This window comes from Mobula birostris, chromosome 29 (genome assembly GCF_030028105.1).
Source record: "Mobula birostris isolate sMobBir1 chromosome 29, sMobBir1.hap1, whole genome shotgun sequence".
Taxonomy (NCBI): Eukaryota; Metazoa; Chordata; class Chondrichthyes; order Myliobatiformes; family Myliobatidae; genus Mobula; species Mobula birostris.
Window position 1 is genome coordinate 16,728,087 of NC_092398.1, and position 15,219 is coordinate 16,743,305.

At 40.0% G+C, this 15,219-nt stretch overlaps 1 protein-coding gene across 1 annotated transcript in view; it reads left to right on the forward strand.

Annotated features, from left to right (window-relative positions):
* LOC140189991 (histone H2A type 2-B-like) overlaps window positions 1-15,219 on the forward strand; it is a 647,138-nt gene that overhangs the window by 226,369 nt on the left and 405,550 nt on the right. The gene's annotated exons all lie outside the window — the stretch shown is intronic.

A 15,219-nucleotide genomic window follows, 5' to 3' on the forward strand; every position in this document is an offset into this window, starting at 1 on the left:
AGCCACCACCCTGAGACCAGACATTGTCCTAGTGTCTGAGTCTACTAAGCAAGTGATGCTGCTGGAGCTGACAGTCCCATGGGAAGATTGGTTGGAGGAGGCCTTTGAAAGGAAGCTCTCCAAGTACACAGGACTGGTCAGCAACTGTCAGCAGGCTGGATGGAGAGCGAAGTGTCTCCCAGTGGAGGTTGGTTGTAGGGGATTCGTAGACCGTTCTTTAGTTAGAGCCTTCAGCATTTTGGGCATCGAGGGAGAGAGGAAAAGGAGAGCCATCCGCAGTACCACCGATGCGGCAGAGAGGACCTCAAGATGGTTGTGGCTCAAAAGGGGGGAGCCATGGAGTCATAAGTAGCTACCCATCTGGACACAAACTGGGGTCTGATCAGCCCCGGTTGGGTCACCTGGAGGAGGTTGTATGATGTTGAAAGACCCGAAACACCCGATGATTCCAGGAACATCACTGAAGATGTGTCCAGAAGCATCAATATGTATGTACACAGCATGGTAGGGATCTCCAATATGAGTAGAAAGCAATATGATACATATTTGAGTTGGCAGGTATTCTATGTTGAATTTGCGTTCATTGTTAAGCAGGGAGGAGTGTAGCGTATTTAATATTTCAGTAATATTTGCGTAAAGTTGTAAATATACGGTTTGATTAAGCATTCTTTGTTATTTACATAATTCATTATGGGTTATCTGGAAGAAGTAGGTGGATAGCAAACGTCATTGCGCCACCACGTCAGATGTGATCGCCTCACTAGAGAAAAACTAAGTTACCAAGTTCATCGTGGTTCTAGCGGTTTTCTTTCGATTAATTTCTGGTGTTACAATACAAAATATTATCAGTATTTCAGTGTACTAGCGTTATGATTTTTAGACTCATAGTTTGTGCAGTTCCATGTTCAATCGTCAGAGATGACCCGATAACTCTATTCCTCTTGGATAGTGTATAAAACCCAGGCAGGCAAACAAGATCACCGTTTTTAAAAGTGTGGTGTTGCCTTTCCCTTATTTGTTTCTTTTCTAGGTTTCTCCAAGAATTTGTCTTCCCATTCATTTAATCTGCAATTTTTCGTTTTCAATCTTTACCCTTTCACCATCCGTTTACTGATTGCATCGATCTTTTGTGTGTGTACATTGAGTACATTTTAAATCAAATTTTGAGGTGGTAAGTGCATTTTCATATTTTTTTATTTCACTCCAGATTGGACTTGATTCGACAGAACCTCCTTTTGCCCTAAATCACCGTCTTTATGACGTCACCAAACAATAATGGCTTATTTTCGTTTGATATGTTTCCCATTATGAAAGACAACAAAAGGTTGGTCAATGTTGGGCAATATCTAGTAACATGAGGAAACGAATTGAAGCAGCAGAGATGCGGTTTTTTAGGAGGATGGAAAGCATATCATGGACGAAACGAATATCTAACGAGGATGTAATGAACAAAGCAAACACAAAAAGAGAAATAATGTATGAGATCATGAAAAGGCAACGTAACTTCATTGGACATGTGATTTAGGAAAGAGGAGTTAGAATGCACGGTAATTATGGGAAATATTGAAGGGAAAAATAGCAAGAGGAAGACAAAGGCAAACGATGATCGAGACGGGATCGAGAGAGCTCTCTCTTTAATTAAACTTACCTCTTTGTAAATTTTCACGGAATTCTTATTACTTTCCTGCCAAAGTTTTTTTAAATTTCATTTTCGTGTTTTCTTGATACCTTATTTCAAACAGTACAGCATCCCATTACCTCTCCATCTTTCCTTCTCCTGCGTAAGACATCAATATATCTGGTCAACGAGGATATATTGTTTCAAACAGAGATGACCTTCACGGTAACAGTTGTGCATTCATCTTTCCCTAGCGCACATTTAATATTCTTCCAATCGTCCATGGCCCATTTGCCCATATCCAGAATAGTCGAATCAACGTTTGCAAGCTCACATATTGAGAAATGCACCTTACCGATATTAGAAAATAAACCTATCGTCTTGTTCTGACACTTGCATACCTGTGGAAAATTCAAAAGTACTAAGGTTAAGAAAATCTTTCTCAGCTATCACAATGCCACTGGTCTTACAAAATAGAGAAAGGGTAAATCGCCTCCATCTCTCCCCCCCCCACACCCTCTACCTCTCTCCCGCCTCTCTCTCTCTCTCTCTCTCTCTATCTATCTCTATCTATCTATCTATCTATCTATCTCTGTTCCTCTCTTCTTTCTTTTACCATCTGTACTATTTAATTTAACAGTGTTCGTGATATTATTCTGGGGAAAGTGTGGCCGCTCTAAATGCGTCACTTGCTACCTGGTGGCAATGCTACAGCCAGCATCTGTTGGACGTCGGTTTTGCTGTTATACTGCAGAAGATTAATTCTGTATATTTGTTTGCTAAATTCGTATTCATAGCAACTAAATGTTTTCTGGTGTCAAATCTATCGATTCCATTCATCGACTGCTCCAGCTGGTTGACGGTCGCTTTCAATTTCCATCGCCACATCGCAATCTGCTGCCAAATGCTGCGCAACTGTTAGTGCACCGCGAGTACAGCGAGTGTGGCGACTGTCGTGACAGTTGTGGTGGGAGTAGTGAGTTGCGCTCAGTGATTTCCGTTTTGCTTTGCAAAGGAATCATGGTGTTGCCTTCCCAAAGCCGAACACCTTATATCGTTCACACAGAGAGCTGACGAGGTATTTGACAACATTCTGGCCCCGTTATTATCAATCTGTTTAATTCTACCGCTAACTGCTATGACTCTAAGACATGTTAAAACCGCCGGCGACATCAGAATAGCAGGAAGAATCGGAAGAATCCAGCAGTGCAGAACCGGCATTCTTCCTGCAATTGTTTGGATATGTGCCACACATTTCCTGGACCATTACATGTAACTACGGATTGACTCTGAGAAAATTCCGGAAGCAACTCCAGAATGGGCGAAATATGTGTTTACATTAAATAGGCAGCTTTGCAAATAAAAATCAAGTCCATTTTCGCTTTGATTTATCATAAATTCTTAGAATATTTTGATTTTATATTGATGCCCAGTGGACTGCCAGTCATCACGGTGTAATTAACATCTTTTTTATGCAAACTGATTCAGGCGTTCAGCAAGGACCAATGTTATACTTTATATTTTATTGTCGCCAGAGAATTGGTACTAGAACGTACAATCATCACGGCGATATTTGATTCTGCGCTTCCCGCTCCCTGGATTAAAAATATTAAATATTAAAAATATTAAAAAGGTAAAAATTAGTAAATATTAAAAATATTACTCCACTGTTTCAAGAGCTTGATTGCTGAGAGATAATAATTCATGCAGAAACTGGTGGTAAGAGTCCTGAGGATTCTCTACCCTTTACTGGTGGCAGCAGAGAGAGAGGGGGAGCAAGACTTGGATGGATGCTGCTTTCCTGCACAAGCAGTCTGTTTAGATGTGCTCAATAACGGGGTAGATGGAAGGAGACGGATCCTTTCAACGCGTTAATCGTCACAGGACTGTGAATATTGTCCACCGAGAACTTCAGAACAGCAAGAATCCTAGGGATCCAGGGGTGCTGAGAAAGAGAACGTCGCTGATTTACTCCTTCGACTATCAGACGATTTCATATTATTGCGGATACTCAGTATTGTGCATCTATGAAATGTCAAGCAGAAAACTATAGGTCAGCAAACCGACATTTACCCTATGACAGTTTGGGTACATGTTGCAGTTGCAGTTGATGGAAATTCTTTCGAAATCTACATTTTACTTATTTGTGGCATCGGATCTTTCATATTCCAAATCCCAGTCTTTAATGGAGTTGTAAAATCGGTCCCTGGACCGTTTGGCCTTAACACGGACTGTATTTCTTATTCTCTTATGGTGTCAAGTGAACGGCAGCAATGAATTATCAATTGAGTCAGGTTTCATAAAAACAAACAAACATTTATTAAACTCTGCTCAACAGTAGAGAAAAGTATTACAACGACTAATTTAACCGGAAGTTAACTACTACACGGCAATTCTGGAACTGTTCTTAAAAGGGTAAATTTAAAAGTCCAAGTGAATTACACAGTCAATAAGGAGAGACATCTCTGGAAATGGATTTCTTCGAGGACGTGACGTTACTGCTGATTCTCCAAAGGATTCACGACGAAGGAAATAAAACGGCTTAAAGGAACTGACCATTTCCAGGCGGGTGAACACTGCACAAACTTCCCTGCTCTTGCAGGAGTTATCTCAGATACAGATCACCAATTCTGAACGAATACTCAATAAGGTCGATCCTTTATTAAACCGCCGAACGACTCCAACTTCATTCGATCCTTCAGACTCTCGTACTTTCGTAAGGTCTTCACTCTCCAATACTACTGTAAAGGTAAATCAAAGATACACCAACAAACCTGGCAGCGATTGGCGAAACTGCCGGTACAACGATTTTATACTTTATACTTTATTTTCGCCAAACAGTTGGTAGTAGAACGTACAATGATTTTACAATAGATAGATTTTACCTTATAATAGCAAGTAAAACTCCTTTCAAAACAAAACTGCGTCATGAGAAGAATCCGCAGCATAACGGAGTAACTGACCAACTAAGCTGAAAACCTAACTGCGTCACAACAGCGTTCTCCTTTATACCACAAGACCATTACATCATGGTCGTAAGACAGTTACAAGATACTCACGAGGTATGTAACACCTCCCTCCAAAATTAAATTTGTCCATTTACAAAAAAAACAAATGTGTAAAATTTACAACGTACACAATATACACAGTATTATGGTACAGAACCTTGTAAACTAATATACAGTAGGAGTGTTCCAAATGTTAAAATACCACTCCACGAAAAAAATTACATTGTACATTCAATATCTAGATAGACAGTCAGCAATCACATGATTTTTATATTTCATATGAGTTACCAAAATATTATACTCCTGTAACATCAAACTTTGTTGCTGAATTGGGGTTCGATTTATTTCCTTAACCATTTTCGTTAACCAAGCCCGGACCTACAATATAACCAAGGTAAATCACAGTGGTTTGACCAAACTCACTTCCAGCTAAATTAATAGTTTAGTTAGCTTTTGAAAGCCTTTCAAAAAGCTTTTCCATCGCAGTAATATGTGCTTCCCAAGTATCATGTCCTATATCTAAAACATCAATATAGGCATCTGTATCTTTGAACCCCTGAATTATAGAATTAATCATCCGCTGAAAAGCACCTGGTGCATTCTTCATCCCAAATGGAAAAATATTATATTCATCTAACCCGGATGGGGTTACAATTGCGGAAATCTTTCTACGTCTATCCGTCAATGGAACACACCAATACCCTTTTCACAAACCAATATTTGTAAGGAACTTTGGTTTTCCAACTTTATCCACACAATCATCTACCCTAGGGATTGGATACGCATCAGTTTTTGTCGCAGCATTCACATTGCTGTAATCTGTACAAAACCGAATACTACTGTTTGGCTTAGGCAGCATAACACATGGTGAACTCAAATTCGAATTAAAAGGTCTGATAATATTATGCTCTAACATATACCTAATTTCTTGTTCAGCATATTTACATTTTGCCATTTTCATCCGTTATGGATGTTGCTTTATGGGTTTTGCGTCTCTAAAATCTACATCATGTGAAGCTACTGTAGTTCTTTTAGGAACGTCTAAATCAATCCATATATTTAGGAACGTCTAAATAAATCCATATATTTAGGAACGTCTAAATAAATCCATATATTTAAAAAATAACTGCTTCATCTGCTCTCTCTGCTCTGTCTGTAAATGAGCTAATTTACCATCAACGTTTTCCAGAATTGTTGAGTTTGGTAATCTGGCATAAATAATGTTGGGTTTAAAATGAGTTTCAGATGAATCATTCATTAAGTTCCTAATGGGATGAGACTCATTATTATTGACCACAACAGTTATAGTAGCAACCTGTTTCTCATCATATGGTTTTATCATATTTATATGACAAAACTGTGTTGGCTTTCTTCGATCTGGTTTTGTTATCACATAATCCACATCATTAACTTCAGATTTAATTTTACAAGGGCCATGAAATTTAGCTTGTAAAGGGTTCGTTTGCACCGGGAAAAGAACCAACACCTTATCTCCAGGCTTAAATGACATCATTCTAGCGTCCTAATCATACCAAGGTTTCATTTCTCCTGAGCCGACTTTAAATTTTCCTCGGCTAAGCTACAAGCTTTATGCAATCTTCCCTGAAATTTCAAAACATAATCTAGCAAATTAGTATGTACCTCTTTATTAATCCATTGTTCGTTTAACAAGGCCAAAAGTCCTCTAACACTATGCCAAAACACGTTCAAAAGGACAAAATCCTAGAGATTCCTGCACTAACTCCCGTACTGCAAATAAATGTAAATAAACTCCCTCATCCCAATCCTTTTTATTTTCCACACAATACGTCCTTAGCATGGTTTTGAGGGTAGAATGGAAACTCTCTAAGGCTCCTTGTGATTCTGGATGGTATGCAGATGAGGTAATCTGCTTTGCTCCCAATTTATAAATTATCTGTTGGAATAATTCAGACATAAAATTACTACCTTGATCAGATGTCTGTCTATAGGCAATCCGAAATAAGTAAATAATTTTATGAGAGCTTTTGTCACAGTTTTGGCTGTTATATTCCTAAGAGGTATTGCCTCTGGAAACCTAGACGCTGTGCACATGATAGTCAACGAATATTGATGCCCAGTTTTAGTTTCTGGCAATGAGCCTATACAATCTACAATATTCTTTTGAAAAAAGCTCACCAAATGCTGGGATAGGTTGCAGTGGGGCCACTGGAGTAACTTGATTAGATTTACCCATAATTTTACAAGTATGACACATTCTGCAAAATGTCACCACATCCTTTCTTAAATTAAGCCAATAAAAAATGTTTAAAAAGCTTGTTCATAGTTTTATTTGCACCTTGATGGCAACCCAAAGGCACACTCTGAGCCAAAGTTAAAATCTAATCCCTATAAACTTTAGGAACCACTACCTGGTGATTAACTTCCCATTCATCACTGGCAGGAATTGTAGGTGATCTCCACTTCATCATTAATACTCGCTTCTCAAAATAATATCCTACTGGCTTCTTCTCAATTTCACTATCTAGAAGAGCTTGTTCCTTTAATTTGACTACCTCAGGATCTCTACCCTGCTCTGCTACCAACTCCTTCCAAGATAGAGACAAATCTTCATGGTCAGATTTACCACCATAATCTTGATCAAACAATGTAGGTAAGAAAGTTTCTAAAACATCTTCGAAATTGGAATCTCGAGTTGGACGGTCACGGGACGCAGACATATCCTGCACGGACCCATTCACCTCGGAAATCTTTTTGGCCATAGCTCGGGTTACAACACAGGAGGAATCCGTTTTAGACTCCATCTTTGGTTAATCAGAAATGGGCTTAATTGTCAAATGCACATCACAGAAGGTGAAACTCTTCCACTGATTAACCTTTTCTTCAATAGTGAACATTATTAAACATTTCCTGGATTGTGCTCTCATATAGGTTTAGTGGTGTAATCAGATATCATGATTGTCAATGCTGGAGAGGAGTGCTGAATAATGTTTTCGTCATTGAAATTATATCCTTAGAAGCTTTATCTGACCGTTGTGTAGATTACTAATGTCCGTTATTCCTTCTTTCCTCGGCATTGTTAATCTAAGCGTAGGCTAATGATCCATCTTTGGTTCATCAGAAATGGGCTTCATTGTCAAATTGTCAAATGCACATCAGGAAAAACTTCTCCATTTGCTAAGTCATTCCCTAACAATAAATAAACACCATTCACGAGTAAACTGGGCTGTAGTCCTACTTTAACAGGATCTGTAACAAACCCTGACCTTAAATTTACTTTACGCAAATGTACAGGTATAAGCGCACTCCCAACACCTCGTATATAGTTTACCTCACTAATATCAGATTCATCACTAAACTTTAGAACACTGTCTAAAATAAGTGACTGAGAAGCTCCAGTATCCCTAAGATTTTTTTTTTTTTTTTTTGATACCGGAGTGGTTCCCTCTTTCAAGGACACAAAACCTTCGGTTTATGAAGTGTTCATATGCCCTGTTAGCTTGGTCAGAATCTGTCAAAGCTTAATTCGAATTTATCGAACCCTGCGGATTTACAGGTATTTCAATATGTTTCACGCAAGCCTCTGGGACTGCCTCCTTCTGCTTCGTTAGCTATTACGTGACCAGGTTTCCTACAACAATTACAAATAGGACCAAGTTGTCTTTCAATCACTTGTCTCCCTTCATCCTTAACTTTCGCACTAACCTCAGATGTAATTTCTGGTTTACCTTGAATCTCTGTGCTGCTTTTCCTTTTAAAATTCTGCCTGGAGAAAATTTACTCTTATGGATTAAAGCATACTCTTCTGCTAACTTAGCAGACCCCTGCAATGTAGCAGTGTCCCTCTCATTTAAGTATGTCCTTACTTCAACAGAGATGCTCCTTTTAAATTCCTCCAATAAAATCAACTCTTTTAATTTATTATGCGCTCCATTCACATTTTTAGAAGAAACTCATCTCTCAAAACACATAGATTTATCGTATGCAAATTGCACATAAGTATTTTTCATGGATTTCTTCAAATTTATGAATCTTTCTCGATCAGCTTCTGGAACCAGTTCATACGCTTTCAGTACATGCTGCTTCACAATATCATAATCTCTCATGGTCCGGTCCGTGAAGTCCGTATTCCGGTTCACGGTCCGGTCCTTGGACTCAGGATTCCAAGTCTTCCAACTGTCTCTCGTTTGATTGAGCTAAGCATAGGCACCTGATTCCCATCTTCGGGCTTGGAATATAAGTAGCCTTGGGGTTGAATGTGAGCTGCTGGTTTGTCTTGTCAGTTCCCCTGGGAGCAAACTGCCGGTGGAAGGCTAGAGCGGCCACTTGTCATCTTTAGGCCGTGTTGGAGAACCATCGCTTCATGAAGCCTTGCTGTCGGTAGTCGGAGTTGTCTTTGTGGTATGGATTCGGCTGCATCTGAGCCAGCTAAGTGGCTGCCAGCCACTCCGAGCTAGGTAGGGATCCGGCTGTTTCCATAGCCAGCTGAGGATGCTGGCCGAACTGAGACTTGGAGCTTCCCCGGAGCAGAGATGGAACTGTCTGTCGTTCTTTGGTGTTTGCCACTTCTTCTCCTCGCCTCCGTGAAGTAAGCCAGGCCGTTCTGCCGTTGCCCTGCGGAGGGTCCTGTCTTGTCTTGTCCTCGCCTCTGTTGGGTAAGTCCGGCCATTCTGCCGTTACCTGATGGAGGGACCTGTCCCACCTTGGTGTGGCGATGAAGTTGAGTCCCGGCTTATCTTAGGATAAGTCCCATCTCTATGTCTATGTTCTGTCCCGTCAAATGTTAGTGTCGTGTTAAAGATGAGTCCCGGCTTGCCGAAGGATGGGTCCCAGCTCTCTGTTGATGTTCGGTTCCCAGTCTGTCTCTGAGCTCCAAGAACCCAAGCCTCGAGGATTCCGCAACCAAGCTACAAGAACCCAAGCCTCGACGATCCCGCAGCCAAGCTCCATGAACTCAAACCTCGGGGATCCCAAACCAAGCTACAACAATACAAACCTCTACGATCCCAAGCCAAGCTCCAAGAACCCAAGCCTCGAGGATCCCAAGCCAAGCTCCAAGAACCCAAGCCTCGAGGATCCCAAGCCAAGCTACAAGAACACAAGCTTCGAGGATTCCAAGCCAATCTCCAAGAACCCAAGGCTCGACGATCCCAAGACTAGTTCAAGACCCAAGACCCCAGCCTGCAGCCAAGCTCAAGACCCAAGACCCCAGCCTCAAGCCTCAAGACCAAAGACACTAGCCTGTCTCCAAGCTCAGGCATCGAGACCCCAGCCACTTCCTGTCCTGAAGCCATGTCACGTCCTTGCCTGGTTCTGGGATCCAAGCCCGACGCAAAACCCAGGTTCTGGATCCATGTCGGGTCTCGGGGTCAGAGTCCAAGCCTTGTCTCTTAGTCCATGGTTCCTAGTTCTGGTTCCGCTTTCCCTAGCCCATGTCTGCGTTCTTGTCCCTGCTCCTTGCCTGTACCCTATCACGTCCCTACTCCAGTCAAGTCCTGTTCCTTGTACTTCAGTTTCTTTGACTCGCATTTGGGTCCGTTCACAGCACCCCATTGTGACATAATCAAGTCCTTGTTCAGCAGTTAACGCTGTATGAACTTTTTGCGCTTTACCCTGTAATTACACTTTGCAACATCACTAGCCATTTATCTTTCGGCCACTCTGAAATCAGAGCAACTGTCTCAAAATGTTGCAAATATTGATCCACTTCTGTTTCATTAAAGGGAGGAGCTAATTTTACTTCTCTACTAGGAACAAACTGTTTCCTAGAACCAGAGGATCGATTTTCCATCTTTCATTTCTCCAACTCTAGCTCAAACTTCCTCTGTTTCTCTGCTTCTTGAGCTTTAAATTCCCTTAGTTTATTTGCCTCTTTTTCGGCCACTTCCACTTTAAGTTGCTCAAACTTTATTTGTTCTATTTGTAACTGCATCTCTAATTTACTTATTGAAAACCTTTCTAACACCCCTTCATCAAAATCTCCCGACTTTATATAGTGTTCTGCAATCGTTCTTTGCATTTAAGTTCCAACCTTCTCGCAATCTCGGACACCTCACCCTTATTCACCTTCGCTAATAGCGCCGGGTCAGGCGAATCCATAAACTTATCAATATTCATTGCTGACGAATACGACACACAGTCCAACCAAACACAAGAAACGGGTATCCCCCTTTTTCCAAATCAGATCGAGAATTAAACAAGCACTTAAGCTCCAAATTGGAACGAACCCGACGAGCCCCCAGTTTCTGTCACGTGACCGCAACAATGAATTATCAATTGAATCAGGTTTTATAAAAACAAACACACAGTTATTAAACTCTGCCTAACAATAGAGAAAAGTATTCCAACGACTAACTTAACCGAAATCTAACTACTATACGGCAACTCTGGAACAGTTCTTAAAAGGGTAAATTCAAAAGTCCAAGTGTTTTACAGAGTCGGTAAGGAGAGACTTCTCTGGAAACGGATTTCTTCAAAGACGTGACGTTCCTGCTGATTCTCCAAAGGATTCACGACGAAGGAAATAAAACAACTTAAAGGAACTGACCTTTTCCAGGCGAGTGAACACTGCACAAACTTCCCTGCTCTTTCAGGGGTTATATAAGATACAGGTCACCAATTCTGAACGAATACTCAATAAGGCCGATCCTTTATTAAACCGCCGAACGACTCTAACTTTATCCGATCCTTCAAAATTTCGTACTTTCGTACTTTCGTAATGTCTTCACTCTCCAATACTACTATAAAGGTAAATCGAAGATATACCAACATAACTGGCAGCGATTGGCGAAACTGCCTGCACAGAGATTTTACCTTACAATAGAAAGTAGAACTCCATTTTAAAACGAAACTGCGCCATGAGATGAATACACAGCATAACGGAGTAACTGACGAACTAAACTAAAAACCTAACTGCGTCACAACGGCGTTCCCCTTTATATCTGTTAAGAGCAGGTCATCATGTGACGTCACACTGGCGGGAAAATTACATCATATTACCTCCGCAAGACGATTACATCATGGTCATAAAACAGTTACGAAGTATGTAACAATGGTCATATGTGTGTTCACTTTTTGAATGAATATGTTTCAGAGTATTTATAATATGAACACTGCTGCATCATGTTGCGTTCACTCTGAGTGAAATGCAACGTCCTGAGCTATATGATTTTGCTATGCTTCCAAGTGAACTGCAATGTCCCTGAGCAATGTCCCTTACGTTCACCCCCTGAATTGTCTATGCTTCCGAGTGAAATGCAATGTCCCTGAGCTTTATGATCTTTCTGTGCTTCCGAGTGAAATACAATTTTTGTAAGTTGCATGCACCGTTACCAAGATATATGTAACGTCCCGAGGACCAGGTCTGCCTCGTTCTTTCTTTGAGACCTGCCTCTGGAGCTTCTTCGAGCTCCAGGTCTTGCTGGTGTTGTTTCAGACCTGTCTCGGGAGCACCGTATCTGTTAGGGATTTTGCAACATTGCCCCAAGCGAACTGTCCTGCGGTTAGCCGTAGAGTGTTGAGCTTCTAAAATTCCTGTTTCCTGGAGGCCCTACCGTTCCTCCGCACCTGGGTCCAGTACTTCGCGAGCACACCAGGAAAGAAGCCCGACATGCAAAACAAAACATAAATGCTTGCTACTCAATTCCCATAAGTAGGTGGACCAGCGATTCCTGACGCACCCCACGAGGCATGAGCTTCAAGACCGAACAAGCTTCCACTACTACAGGCTTCTATTATCATCAACTTAATTGTATATGCAGTTGGAGAATATTCCTTGTACTTCATGCAATCTGACCTTCCGGAGCATCATAAAATTTTGAAGATTATCAAAGGCTTCATTAATTTGCATGAAGACCACGTCTACTATCCTGCTTTCACCAACACTAGAAAATTTTCAAATGCTGAAATTCCTAGCAACACACACACACACACACACACACAATATGTTTAGTATAACACAATATGTTATAAGAACTCAGAAAGCCAGGCAGCAACTATGGAAACGAGTAAACAGCTGACAGAGACGCTTCAGCAGATCGGAGGTCACCAGGAAAATTGGATTCAGCACTCCATGCGAGCATATGCAATTCTGATCAGAAGTCTAGACAACCAAACTGAAATGATAGCGAATCACAGAATAAGTAATAAATTATAACTATTGATGAATAAGGTGATCAAAAGGCAGAACATAGTCCTCTATAGATTACGTCTCCACGATCAGAGCAGAATAGATGTCTATATAGAAACCTGAAACGTCTTGTTCGGAGTTAGAGATTTCTTCCTTAAATTACCGGATAAATAAGCAACATGAACTTACTTAACAGATAATGCCATTCCAAACACACAAAATTTACAGAAATTAATAAGTAAGAAAAGTACCAGAAATATGCTGAATTAACAAGGAATTTAAAAGACTTTGGAACATGAACGGAGTATACCTTATTCATCAGAGTAATAGCTACAACTGATGTCATCACAAAGTCACTATACAACAGTATTAAACAAAGAGGGCCATACAGCAGTACCAATACAAATCTTCAGAAAGGCAAAATACTCAGCACTTCTAGAATAGTCCGAAAGTTTCCAGCAATTAAAAAATACGGGTGCTTTGCAGTGCCCACGAGTCAGGTCTAACAGTTCCAGCTGAGAAAAAAAAATAATAATCTTTGGAAGTCTGATGATCCAGTTATAGAATAATTACAAACCTGATCCAGGTTTATAATAAATTCAATCCCGATACACTATGTGAAGAAGTACAAGCCTGAATTCCTTTTAGAATGCATACAAACCTATCTTAGTTTCAGAATAAATGCAAGCCTGACCAATTTCAGAATAGATGCAAGCCTGATCCTGACGGACCGAAATTGCGCATCGAACAACAAGAACGAAATCAGATATACGCTCCTGCATTAGTAAAGCTGAAGCAAAGAATTCAAATGGTAGAACTATTTTCGAAGGATAGAAAAGTAAACTTTGGACTGGATGAATTCAGAATATTAAACATTTGGAAAGGTGCCATATGGCTGATAAAATATCAAATCAGAGCAGCATGATACAATGCAACTGATGAATGAACATGGAACATTTACGCACCTGGCAGATCAACAAAGCAAAGAAAATAGAACATAGTTCGTTGAAGGAAAAACATTTCATAGAAATTACCTCAAGGCTTAAGAACATCTTTCAAAACAGAGCTCAACAGTAAACATATAACAAAAGGCAATAAATAAACATTTTTGCTATAGCTATATCAACGTATTATTTTGCCAATCTGAAAATTTTAAATAGAAGAAAAAAAAATCTCATCCCCAAACTTTAGAAAGCATTATGTCCAGTCGAATCAGCTTAGATTTAGACTACAGATAATAAAAGAAGAAAGAGGAATAACAGACATTAATGACCTACGCAATAGTTAGATAATATTTCTGAGGATATATTTTTATCAACGAAAAAGGGATTCAGCAAATCTACACGACAGATGCAATTCCGATATAAAGTATACAATACTAAACTTAAGTGAGGTCAAGATGTAGAATAAGGAAGAAATTATCACTACAGAGGAAACAGTTAACGAACACTCCATGGCATGCAAAGAGCAGAACAGACTAGGGATCGGCAAGGAGCGCTGAACGCCTGTCTCAGAGTTGGAGACCTCTTACCAGAAACAGAAGTGTCCACTGTGGCAATACTGTACCAGCTGGGTAACCCAAAAAATACCATAAATACATAATAATGGACCAACAATTTCAGTACGATAAATGTCTAAAGTGCTAAGAAAAAACAGAAACAACCCAACACATTACAGGATCCTGAATGACAGTAACTCAATTCGATTTCTTACACAGGCACCATCAAGTCGCAAATATCATTGACCAAAATTATGGTTAAAAATACAAACATGAATGAAATTATACCTTACTATAAATACACAATTGATTTAGTTTTAGAGTCAGATCTGTTATTACAGAAATGAAAATCCATAATAACAGTCCGTATAAACAAGCAACAGCAATTTCTTAATAGATATAACCGGGTCACGTATATCCACAGGGTTCGATAAATTCGAATGAAGCTTTGATACTGACCAAGTTAAGAGGGTATATGAACACTTTATAACCGAAGGATTTGTATCCTTGAAAGAGGGATTCACTCTGGTGCCAATAAAAATTCTGAGGGATATTGGAGCTTCTCAATAACTTATTTTAGGCAGAGTTCGAAAGTTTAGTGATTAATCTCAAACTGCTGAGGTAAACTATATCCGAGGTGTTGGGGTGCCCTTATCCCTGTACATTTGCATAAAGTAAATTTAAGGTCAAGGTTTGTTGCAGGATCTGTTAAAGTAGGACTACAACCTAGTTTACCTGTGAATGATGTTTCTTTAATGTTAGGGAATGACTTAGCAAATGCAGAAGTTTTTCCTGATGTGCATTTGACAATTTGACAATTAAGCCCATTTCTGATGAACGGAAGATGGATCACTCGACTACACTTAGATTAACAATGCCGAGGAAAGAAGGAATAACAGACATTAGTAATCTACACAACGGTCAGATAAAGAATATAATTTCAATGACGAAAACATTATTCAGCACTCCCCTCCAGCATTGACAATCA